This window comes from Trichosurus vulpecula, chromosome 5 (assembly GCF_011100635.1).
Source record: "Trichosurus vulpecula isolate mTriVul1 chromosome 5, mTriVul1.pri, whole genome shotgun sequence".
NCBI lineage: Eukaryota > Metazoa > Chordata > Mammalia > Diprotodontia > Phalangeridae > Trichosurus > Trichosurus vulpecula.
Genome location: NC_050577.1, coordinates 153013864 through 153026971, shown reverse-complemented (window position 1 = coordinate 153026971; position 13108 = coordinate 153013864). Strand labels below are relative to the sequence as shown.

Here is a 13108-nt window from a genome sequence, read left to right as displayed (position 1 = left end):
ACTACCGTATGTTGACATCTCTAATTTACTGCTTTTTTGATGAGTTAGAATGTTGTTTTCTTTTATTGTATCCCCATTAACTAATGTAGCACCTTTCACTTAGTAAGGACTTATCTACAATTTTTATGTTTTTTCTTTCATTGTAAAGCTCTTCCAAACAGGGGCATTTCCTTTTATTTCTCCTAGTTTTTTGCCCCACAGTATCTGAGGCTATACATCTAGTGAATACTAATAAATGTTCTTTTTCTGAACAAAGAATACTACCTACTAGATAGGAGGTGTAAAGAGAATTAAATTTCAAGTCAATTACTAGTCTGGGCATTGCTAGCAACTTACTTTGTAACCTCATTCAAGCAAGCTTGTATGGACCACATTGTCCTAATAGTAGGAACAGGCACTCTAAGTCTTCCTCTGGTACTTATAATTTGTTATTATACACTTGTATCTTATATGATCAATATGGGGGCTTTTATTTTGTATAGAATATATGAATTTCCTCTTGTTACAATCTATAAAGGGAAATCACTCCACTTCAACATATATTGAACTATATATATATATATATATATATATATATATATATATTGTTTTTTAAAAGAAAATACAATTTTAGGTGATATTTGATAGAGAGACTGAGAATTCGGACAGTAATAGTTCTTGTGCCTAAAGGGGAAAAAAAGTAAGGATGCTGTGAAGCAACCTATTTGCACAGGGCATAGCACTGTACATGTGGGCATTTATGTGATTTGGAGGTATGTTGATTAAACCACATTAGTTTCCCTTTAAAGACTGTACCTTTCACAGAGATCTCCTGTTTTTTCTTAAAATGTCTAATCACTTTCAGTCTTGTACTCTACATAACATAGAAATTGTAAGTATGGGTTAAAGATTGAAATCACTGCCTTGAATATACAAAGATCTTTGTCCTCTGAGACATGAAAACTGAGTTGCGCTGAGGTTATGTTGAATTGTTAATGTTTTGTTATGTCACTGGTTAACTCAAGTTTTGCTCATTCCCCCCTACCCATTCTGTTCAATCAGCAACATTACCTTAACTCTGCTTGAAGCTTTCAGCGGCATCATTATTTTCCTTAGATCTAATAGATGCCTAATCAAACATTTATTTAAAAGAATATTCTTGGAGATGAAAAATCTCACTTTCTCCTACTTCAAAAACAACAGAAACATACTGCATATTCAAAAAGAAATGTTCTAGAAATTATGATAGCTGGTCCAGAATTTTTTCCCTCTATATCATGAATTATCTACTCTCACTTTCGAGTGAGTAATTCACCATTATACTGTAGTTTTTCTCTTCGCTCCTGGATGTTGGGAAACATGGTACAAATGATTAGAAATGCACATACATTTTAGAGGCAGCTAAAACTCTTTGTTAGCCCACAGAGAAAATGCCAGCAGAAACAGAGCACATGAGAGTGCCCTCTCAACAAAGGCAATACAGTAAGTATACAGAGCTGCCTTCTACAACCCTGCAGTCCTCAATCAGTGCAACTGAACTGCATCTCCCTGAGAGGAAACACAGTGTTCCTTATGAGATCACCCAGAGTCCTAAGTAATGATCTCAGTTCACCATTAGGGGCTGGCATCCAGATCCTGTGTTGCTTGGCACACTTACTGTTTGCGCATCATCAGTCCTAGTCCTGTGAATGAGATCCTGTCACAGGCGGAAGAATTATGTTCTCCGTAGTGAATCTCGCTGTTTTCCTGTGAAGAATGGCCTGCTCTGAGACCAACCCAAGCCCAGCCCTCTTCTGTGAGGAGCTCCTTTTTGTCACATCCCAGTCCCACGAATGAGCTTCTGATGTGTGCGTACCAGCCCTGCTCAGATCCTCATCATTTTCTGAAGAGCTTTATTTTTATGATCTAGTTCCAGGATGAGGAGAGTACTTAGTTCTAAGCCAGCACCAGACAGGAAAGGTATACACAGCTAACCCTTTTCCCAGTAGATTTTACATTTGGAAATTATGGGCACCCTACCTCTACTTTAAAGGAATATATTAAAAACTATGTCTAGGTGACAATTGTAAAAGTCTATGAAGATATCAGAGGCAGCTATAAAAGAAATAGGGACCTATTTTGGTAGCAGTCTTATTGATTTACAATCCAATGTCATATAGGCACTGTGCAGTATAATTTGTTATTGCTAACTCATTTTAGTCATGACTGCTCTTTGTAACCTTATTTGGGATTTTCTTAGCAGAGATACTGGAGTGCTTTGCCATTTCCTTCTCCAGCTCATTTTGCAGATGAGCAATTGAGGCGAACAGGGTTAAGTGACTTACCCAGGGTCACACAACTAGTAAGTGTCTGAGTCCAGATTTGAACTCATGAAGATGAGTGTTCCTGACTTCAAACCTGGCACTTTATCCACTGTGCCACCTAAACTAGAATCATTTCTGGAGTGCTATGGTAGCAGTGAAAAAATGAAAGATATAGTTATTTCATTTTGGTATTTGTTCTGAGTTGAAAAAATTGACTTGACTTCCCCTTATTCCCAAAATTGTCTTAAAACACTTTTATTGGGTGTGTGTATACATATGTGCATACACACATGTATAAAGATCTATACATATATAGTATTTAGACTTGCTACAGAATAACACACACATGCTCATTTCTGCACTTATTTTTAGAATTTACATAGTAAAAATGAATATGTTAATGGGTTAAGTAAATTATCTTTGGTTTGGATGATAATTGAACTTAGAGTCAGGAAAACCCGAGTTTGAATCCTGCCTTAGCTACTTACCAGACATGTGACACTGGGAAAACCACTTAATTTCTATCAACTTTCAGCTTCCCTGTCTATAAAATGGGGGTAACAGTTTATACCTTATAGGATTGTTGTGGGGATCAAATGAGATGATATTCAAGAAAGCATTGGGATTCTCCTCCTCACCTCAGTTCATGTAATCAGAGCACACAAAATGAGCTTTTATTATGTAAACAAGATCCACCTATATTATAAAAGGGTTATCCTTTTATGAGCTATGAACTCCTCTCTGAATCAAAAAGGGAACAATAAAATTACTCAAGGAAACAAACTGGCCAGTCTTTTGGGAGTCTTAGATAACTAAGCCCTGAGGGCATTCAAAGCTCCAAATGTTAGTTCATTTTCTAAGATCTCTACATAGGAGGGAGAAAATGATTTTTATTTCCTTTCACCTCCTTCCACCAGTCACGATGTATTGTAGTGACTTGATCAGAATGGGACACATTATTTACCAATTCATGAATTCCCTGGTTCAAGAGATCCCGATGTATAATTGAGGAAGAGAGATACATTTCTCCCAGAAACAGGGAGAAAAACACTCATAAAAGAAAGCAGATTTAAGGAACTATCCTTGATAACCTAAAGTTGACTAATGCAGGAGAAAGACTGTAGGGACCCAACTTGAAGAATCTGTGAGAAGGGAAGGGATTTCCAAGATTTCCAGTGTCAAGATTTGTGAGATGCCTTTGCCATATTTATCCTACATATATGCCTCACCACCATTATATTCTTTTTGGGCCCAATCTTCCCAAGGATGCTGTGTCTATTTATAGGAGAATGAACCCAGGTTTATGGAGGGAATATTTGGTAACTCCTCTTCTTACTACAATATCTGAGTAAACATCTTTGCTAAGATCTCATTAATTCTACTAGCTGATTATTAATTGGAAGTACATTGGTGCTTGTGACCTATACTCATAGGAATATTCACCTACTGGATTACCCCTAGAATTGGAGGTAACAGATACCACCATCTAGGAGCCCAACCCTTGAATACAAATTTGGGGAATAGCCCAGAAAGTAAGCTACATATGGGAAATACTTTGCAAGTCTTAAAGCATTATACAAATGTGTATTGTTTTATATTTACTCATGTTAAATGTTATTATTTATATATCATTATTGTTATATATTGGAACTCGAGTTTAAATACTTTTACACGAAATTGTTTAAGTAAACTCTACCATAAGACAAGTAGAGTAGTTAAAATCTTTGGGTCTTTCTCTGATGTTATTTGGATTTCTTGGTTTTAGGCTATATCTAAATTTAGACTTCCATTCTCTCACTGTGTTTGAATTCTCTCCATCTTCAGTTTTTTAGCTTTTATTTCCCTTCACAAATATGATTATAATGCTTGGTGTGAAGTTCCCAGCTGCTTTATTATCCAGCAAAGATTTGTTTTTGTTATTTCTGGCTCATGGATGGTCTTTCTCTCCAAAGGAAGGTCTCAGTGTATGCCCCTTCTTTACTGATTCCTTTGGTTGCCCATAATTGTTTGGAACAGAATTATTGACTTTTTAATCCCTAATTGACTCCATGGCTATCATAAAAAATTGTTCCCAATGAATTGCACTTAAAATGTTCTCATTAACAGCACTAAATGGGATCTTTTCTCTCAGGCCCTAATTTCCCTACTCATTTTTTCCTTGAACTCTGTAAAGTAGTGTTTAACATCACATTGTACCACTCCATTTCATTTTTTGAAGGAAAGAATACAAAATGACATCCACTAGCATTTTACGTGTTATTTTGATCTAGCTTTTTTCTCTATCTGAATATTTCTTAGATTCTTACCTTAGTTTTTAATGTCACAATATTCAGTGTAGTCTTTTTGGAGGGTTTCTGCTTTTATATAGCATACACCATCATGAAATATATTAAATATACTTCAAATATCACATAACAGAGAATTTTGGAACTGGAAGGATTCATCCTCTTTTGCTTTCATTTCCTCTTAAATGGAATGTTAGAAATTAAAGATGGGAGTATGGGATAGGAAATACACTAATTAAGTCATCTCATCTTTGTTACACTGAGAAGGAATAATTCCCTGAACTAAAATTTCTAGTGATTCTTTTCAATTTAGTTTTCTAGATCTCAAGAGATTTCTTTCCTTATTGTTTTCCTGACATAAAACACAAATTTTCTTTTCCAAAATCCCTACCTACATCCCCTTTATGACCTCAAACATCTTGTTGCCCATCTGAGTGTCAAATACCCATGAAAATCAATGTTAAGATCTTTTGTATGCTTTTACATGAATTAGTGGTTCCCTGGCTAGCTCCCAGGTAGAGTAAAACAGCAAGCTCACAATCATTGCAAGCATATAAAGGGTTGGTGGGCTGTATAAGGAATTGCCTGGTACCCTCAGCTGAGTCAGGCTGCCATCTCTAAGGAATTAGAAAGATAACTTACCAGCTAGCTTTCACTCTGCCTTTTTCCAATAATTATTTTTTTCAATATGTCTTTTGTCTTTTGCACAGTTTCAAGACACAAAGGAAAAAGAATTTGCTAACACCAAAGAACATTGTTCTGCACTTGTAATGAATGTTTCCCTCTGGACGCCAAGGAAATTTACTATACCAATTATGGGTATTACTACCTGCCCCTCTCTTTTATCAAAGGAAAGACCTGAAAGGCTCAAAACTATTAGAAAATTAAATTGACCCAGCAACCCATTGTTACTTCTCAAATGTGCTGAGGGGCAAGTTTCCAGAGCCCAAGTGTCTAATTATATGGATATGTAGAAGCCCCACAAAATAGATTGATGTTTCTCTTTCTTTTCTAGAAGTTTTAGGATAGCATCACTATGATTTGTTAACTATCCTGACTTCAATCAGAAAATTTCATCTTAGTCTCAAGTAGGAATCATGATGATGTCTTCTTCCCATTTTCCTGGAAGAGGACATGGCAACCAGGTTACTTTTTAGTGCCTGAAAGCACAAGGCTTTTGGTTTGTTCCCCGCTTGAATCAACAGTAAACAGATAAAGTATGCAAATACATTTTGTAATTTGAATAATTTCTATCTTTCTAACTGCATTATTATTATTATTTTGAATGATAATGAGTCTTGCCTAAGTATCAACCTTCAGGTATCAAGTTCTCTTTAAAAACAAGATTGAGGGGGGGGGGGGCGTAGCCAAGATGGCGGCTGGAAAGCAGGTACCAGCTTGAGTTCCCTGCCGAGTCCCTCCAAAAACCTATAGAAAATGGCTCTGAACCAATTCTAGAGCGGCAGAACCCACAGAACAGCTGAGGGAAGCAGGGCTCCAGCCCAGGACAGCCTGGATGGTCTCTGGGTGAGGTCTATCCCACACGGAGCTGGGAGCTGGGAACAGAGTGGAGCAGAGCCCAGCCTGAGCAGCGTGGATCAACCAGACCAGGAGCCGGGGGGAGCGGGCCCTGGTGCCCTGTGTCGGTGAGCTGTGGCAGTTGCCGGTCTTCTCAACCCACAAACACCAAAGACTGGGGAGATGGTTAGTGGGAAAAGCTGCAGGAGTGGAAGGAGTTCATGGTTAGGCTTCCAGCCCCGGGGGCAGCAGAGGTGGGGCAGCTACAGTTGCTGCTGCTTCGGGCCCCAGGCCCACCTGGTGGGAGGAATTAAATGGCAGATCAGAGCAGGAGTGCAACAGCCTGCTGAAGATCTAAGCCCAGTCCAGACTGGGGGTTCTTGGGGAAGGGGAAGTGTGGGTGTGTCAGAGCTGGCACCTCCTCCCCAAACATGGAACATAGAACTCGTTAGTCTACAAGCAGTCATTCCCCACTGAAAAACTCAAGGGTCAAGTTAGTTGGTTGGGAATATGGCCAGGCAGAGAAAGCACACCCAGATTCAGTCTCAGACTTTGGATTCTTTCTTTGGTGACAAAGAAGACAACAAAGTCATAGAGCCTACAACAAAAGCCTCCAAGAAAAACATGAACTGGTACCAGGCCATGGAAGAACTCAAAAAGGATTTGGAAAAGCAAGTTAGAGAAGTAGAGGAAAAATTGGGAAGAGAAATGAGAAGGATGCGAGAAAATCATGAAAAACAAGTCAATGACTTGCTAAAGGAGACCCAAAAAAATACTGAAGAATACACTGAAGAAAACAACACCTTAAAAAATAGATTAACTCAAATGGCAAAAGAACTCCAAAAAGCCAATGAGGAGAAGAATGCCTTGAAAGGCAGAATTAGCCAAATGGAAAAGGAGGTCCAAAAGACCACTGAAGAAAATACGACTTTAAAAATTAGATTGGAGCAAGTGGAAGCTGGTGACTTTATGAGAAATCAAGATATTATAAAACAGAACCAAAGGAATGAAAAAATGGAAGACAATGTGAAATATCTCCTTGGAAAAACCACTGACCTGGAAAATAGATCCAGGAGAGATAACTTAAAAATTATTGGACTACCTGAAAGCCATGATCAAAAAAAGAGCCTAGATATCATCTTTCAAGAAATTATCAAGGAGAACTACCCTGATATTCTAGAGCCACAGGGCAAAATAGAAATTGAAAGAATCCATCGATCGCCTCCTCAAATAGATCCCGAAAAGAAATCTCCAAGGAATATTGTTGCCAAATTCCAGAGCTCCCAGAACAAGGAGAAAATACTGCAAGCAGCCAGAAAGAAACAATTTGATTATTGTGGAAACCCAATCAGAATAATCCAAGATCTGGCAGCTTCTACATTAAGAGATCGAAGGGCTTGGAATGTGATATTCCGGAGGTCAATGGAGCTAGGATTAAAACCTAGAATCACCTACCCAGCAAAACTGAGTATCATGCTCCAAGGCAAAATATGGATTTTCAATAAAATAGAGGACTTTCAAGCTTTCTCAGTGAAAAGACCAGAACTGAATAGAAAATTTGACTTTCAAACACAAGTATCAAGAGAAGCATGAAAAGGTAATCAAGAAACAGAAATTGCAAGGGACTTACTAAAGTTGAACTGTTTTGTTTACATTCCTACATGGAAAGATGATGTGTATGATACATGAGACCTCAGTATTAGGGTAGCTGAAGGGAATATGCATATATATATATATATATATATATGTATATGTATATATAGGTGAATGTGTATGTATGTATATATCTATGTGTGTGTGTATATATGTATATGTGTATATATATATGTATATATATGTGTATATGTGTGTGTGTGTGTGTGTGTGTGTGTGTATATAAAAGAGAGAGAGCAGACACAGGGTGAGTTGAAGATAAAGGGAAGATATCTAAAAGAAATAAAATCAAATTAACAGATGAGAGAGCAACATACTGAGAGAGGGAGATAGGGAGAGATAGAATGGGGTGGATTATCTCACATAGAGGTGGAAAGAGGAAGCAGTTCTGTGGGAGGAGGGGAGAGGGCAGGTGAGGGGGGAATGAGTGAACCTTGCTCTCATCAGATTTGGCCTGAGGAGGGAATACCATGCATACTCAATTGGGTATCTTACCCCACAGGAAAGAAGAGGGAGGAAGAAAAAAAAATAAAAGGGGGGGAGGGCAGATGGGGGTGGAGGTAATCAAAAACAAACACTTTGGGAAGGGGACAGGGTCAAGGGAGAAAATTCAATAAAGGGGAATGTGTTGGGAAGGAGCAAAATATAGTTAGTCTTTCACAACATGAATATTGTGGAAGGGTTATACATGATGATACACATGTGGCCTAGGTTGAATTGCTCTACTTCTTAGGGAGGGTGGGTGGGAAGGGAAGAGGGGAGAGAATTTGGAACTCAAAGTTTTAAAAACAGATGTTCAAAAACAAAAAAAAAGTTTTTGCATGCAACTGGAAAATAAGATACACAGGCAATGGGGTGTAGAAATTTATCTTGCCCTACAAGAAAGGAAGGGAAAAGGGGATGAGAGGGGAGAGGGGTGATAGAGGGGAGGGCTGACTGGGGAACAGGGCAACCAGAATATATGCCATCTTGGAGTGGGGGGGAGGGTAGAAATGGGGAGAAAATTTGTAATTCAAACTATTGTGAAAATCAATGCTGAAAACTAAATATGTTAAATAAATTTAAATTAGAGAAAAAAAATAAAAAATAAGAAATAAATAAAGAACTTAAGAAACAGAAAATGAAAAAAAAAACCCAAAAAACAAAAAATAAGATTGAGCATTTTAAAAAGCAAATATGTCCTTCTTCTCTCTCTGGTTGCCTGTGTGCATCCGTGTGTGTGTGTGTGTGTGTGTGTGTGTGTGTGTGTGTGTTTGTGTGTAAAGGCCTATTCAAAAATTACTGCAGGCTAACAATAAAAGGAACAAAAGGGGAAATTATCAATAAAACATTAATGTTGCACCACTGTATTCCTGGAAACACATAATATTCATCCCTTTATTAACACTTCACTTTTCCTCCCCTTCCTTCCTTCCTTTCCCTTTTCTCCCTTTCCTCTTTTTCCTCTTCCCTTTTCCTCTCCTCTTTCCCTTTCTTGTTCCCCAAAGGAGGGCAAGTTGGAGGTTTTAGAAATGTTAGGTAATTCTGCTTCTGCACTTGAAATAGCCAGAGAAAAAAATATTTCCTTCCTCCCTCTGTGGTGTTGACCACATCTGCAAGATCAACACAAGACAAATATAAATGAGATGCTTTGATAATATTTCAGTGGATAAAACAGTGAGCCTGAATTCAGGAAGACATTTGTTTGAATTCAGCCTATAACACTTAGCAGCTGTGTCACCCTGGGCAAATCACTTAACGTCTGCTTGCCCTAACTTTCCTCAACTGTGAAACGGGGAGAATAACAGCACCTGCCTTCCAGCATTGTTTTTAGGATCAAATGAGATAATATTTATCAAACACTTAGCACAGAGCCTGGCACATGATAGGAAGTATATAAATGCTTATTCCCTCCCTCACTCTCATCATCCCCATTTTACATGGGTTCTACCCCTGATTAAACCCTTTCCTCACAATGCATTTATTTTAAAGTCCTTTGGGAGTGATACTTTCACTTTTTTGTAGAAGACATCTAGTGACTCCACAATAGTGCTCTTCTATGAAAGAAAAATCTGGTGGAAAATGAAGACTTAAGGAAAGCTTGATACGCTGCTGGTTTTAGAACAGGCACATCTCCATCACATATAATTTATCTTGGATGAGTTTAATGCCAGCATCACTGATGCAGTCCTTTAAAAATGAGACTCAAAGTCACGATTTTTCATTTCTCTTTTTTCTCTTAAATTCAGAATATGACAGAATGATGTAAAGTTTTCTAATTTTTTTTCTGAGATTATCCTTCTGTGATGACTACACTATTGCAATAAAATCCCCTGGCATCCTCAAAAGCTGAGTTTCTGTGAAGCATTAGAAAATTCCCAGAGCAAGTGCAACCCCAAACTACAGGTGTTTGACTAGAGAAGTCCCTCAGTGAATGGTAATTATTTCCTCATCTGCAGTCATCTCATTGACAATCAACTGTTGATAAGCTTATGCAAGGTCAAGTTTTGCAGAGATCTTCTCCCCAGCAGGAATCTCCAAGAGTTGATTGATTGCAGCCTCTTCTGAATGTGGGAGCTGTTGAAGTGCGTTATTAACATTGTACCGGTAATCTTCTGAAGCCTTATCTTATCGTCAGGATTAGGCCACCTCAAAACCCAGGAAGTTCCAATACCAGGCTCAAGGGCATCTTGTTTGATTAGCAGCTCAAGTTCATCTTCATGTTCTCTCTTTCTTAGGACAAAAAAGCACTTTTGTTGCTTTCTGGTGAACTGGTGCAAAGAATGAATCCAGATAGCACTGGCTCCTACTTCCTTAGAGAACACTGTGAGGATCCTATTGACTAGCTCCCCTTTTTGAGGTAGTCTATTGCTTTGAAAGCTTTGGACACCATTCCTAGTTGTGTGAACTACTTCTTCCAAGATTTTATTTTCGTGCTATTCTACTTTTCCCTGTCTTTCTGTAGGTGCTTTGTGTATTCTTATGTTGTTTTTTGTTATCTTCTCATTTTTTAGTCCTATTCAAATATTTGTGATCCTTTTGGGGGTTTTCTTGCCAAAGGTACTGCAATGATTCACCTTTTCCTTCTCCAGCTCATTTTACAGATGAGGAAACTGAGGCAAACAGCACTAAGCGACTTGCCCAGGGTAACACAGTGTCTGAAGCAATATTTGAACTCAGAAAGAGGAGTCTTCTTCACTCCAGGCCTGGAGTCACTTAGCTACCCCCCATCCTTTATGCTGTTTACCAATCTTATATAGTAATTATATAATATAATAGATATCATCAGCATATATGTATGTGTATGTTTGGATGTATACACACACACACATACATGTTTCCTCCCCCCAACAAAGTTTCTTAAGAGCATGGTCCGGGGGTGGAGAACCTGTGGCCTTAAGGTCACAGGTTCCGCATTCCTGTCATGCTCTTATAGGTTTCATGTTTTTCATATGATTTAAGGCAGAAAAATGATCAATATATTCTTTTTGAGCACAAGAAAGCTGAGTTTCAGAAAGGTGAAGTGACTTGCCTTAATTCCCACAAGTAATAAAGAGCTGTGATACATCTCTTCTCTTTAACCTCCAGCACAAAACCTACTGCCTTGGACATCAAAGGCAACTTCTAAGTATTTGTTGAAGTAAACTGAATTGAATCATAACTAGAGTCAACTTCTGTCTTTCATTGAGTGCCATTTATGAATGTCCTTGCAAATACTGCCATGTCTAAGGCTTCTTGGCATTTGCCATCCTAATAGAATAAAACTCTGATGTCTTAGTCAAAACTAAATAATCAAAATCATGTTATACTAAGTAATGTGAACCCTAATAGTCCTGGGCTTCCTATTAATACATTTCAAATGATGTACTGTCTCAGGTACTACTTTTTGCTGAGTCAATGTTCTGTGTCCTGGTAAGTTCAAATAAAAGGTCAGTTTAACTGTTCATGGCCACTGCTCTGGCGGGTCATATATTTGCCATATCTACTTTCATGACCCTTTTGGGTGTTCCTTTCTGCCTGAGTATGATGAACAGCATAGCATGTCTGTTAAAAAGCTTTTGTCTAAATTTCCATAACACTATGGTGTGGTTTTAGGGGCTATGATATTCACTGAAACTGTTTCACAAGTCAAGTTTGGTTGTATAGAGAGACTCCTGGAAGTCTTCAACATGAGTTCATCACACAAAACAGTTTGGAAACATATCAGAAAAGGAATCTCGGTGAATATATTGTTAAGACATATGGTGCAACTGCAGTATTTTTGCTAAACTTCTGATTCCTTTTTGACATTTGAATATCTGAACTATCTCTTATGGTGCTGGTAAAACAATTCCACTAGAACTGAGAAAAGATGGTGAACCTTCAAATCACCCATCATTATTTGTAGAGCTCTTCCTATCCTTCAGTATTCTGCCTGGACTCATTCCCCACTCGTTAGCATACTCCCACTTAATGCCTCTATCTTGGTGAGAATGAACTCTTGACTGATGAAGAACCAACCCTTCCTTCCTAACCTTTGCTTTCTGCTTTTTCATTTTTGTCCACCTCAACCTTACCTTCACCCACAATATTCCTCTCTGGATTTACATATCCCTTTCATTTTACCCACTAGAAATTAGGTTCTATAATTAGTAAACTTCCTTTTGGTTTAGATTCCTTTCTCTCTTATTCTCTCTTTCTTCTGGCACTCACTGAGAACAATCCTCCATCTCCCTCCACCCCCAAGACACTGCATTCCTGGCCATCCTTTACATCTCTGGTTGCATTTTCTCTCATACCCCATCTCCCCTCCTCCACCAACTTACTGGTCCCAATAAGGGAATGTACTCCTCGATCTCAGTGACACTTGAAGACTCTCCCTTTATCACCATCATTTAGAAACTATTCCTATTATGAGGTTTACTTTGTTTAGACTTATCATCCAACTCTGATCCTGTTGGCCGTTATCTTCCACTACCACCAGGAATGTTTCCTTCATTCTCAATAAGTTAAGTGCCTGGTTAATAATTTTTCTCTCCATTCCCATCCCTTGCCATAATATTAGGTGACTTTAACATATATACATATATACGTGTGTGTATATATATGTACACACATACACGTATATATGTATATACGTGTATATATACACACACACACATAAACATATATATGCATACATATACATACACATATATCTTTATATATAAACAGACATATAAGGATATAGATATGTAGATACACATCCTCCTCTGCACTCACATAGCTATCAGTATTGTTAAGGGATTCATCACCTCTCGCCAGGATTACTGCCTAGCCTCCTAATTAATCTCCCTGACTTGTGTCTCCCTATTCCAGTCCATATTCCACAGAGCTTCCACTTGAGGAAAAATGCTTTTCCTAAATCAAAGT

The 13108-nt window shown here is 38.2% G+C and overlaps 1 protein-coding gene across 1 annotated transcript in view; it reads left to right on the top strand.

Annotated features, from left to right (window-relative positions):
* The window catches only part of LOC118851096 (membrane-associated guanylate kinase, WW and PDZ domain-containing protein 2-like), a 95046-nt gene that overhangs the window by 25969 nt on the left and 55969 nt on the right, over positions 1-13108 (top strand). The gene's annotated exons all lie outside the window — the stretch shown is intronic.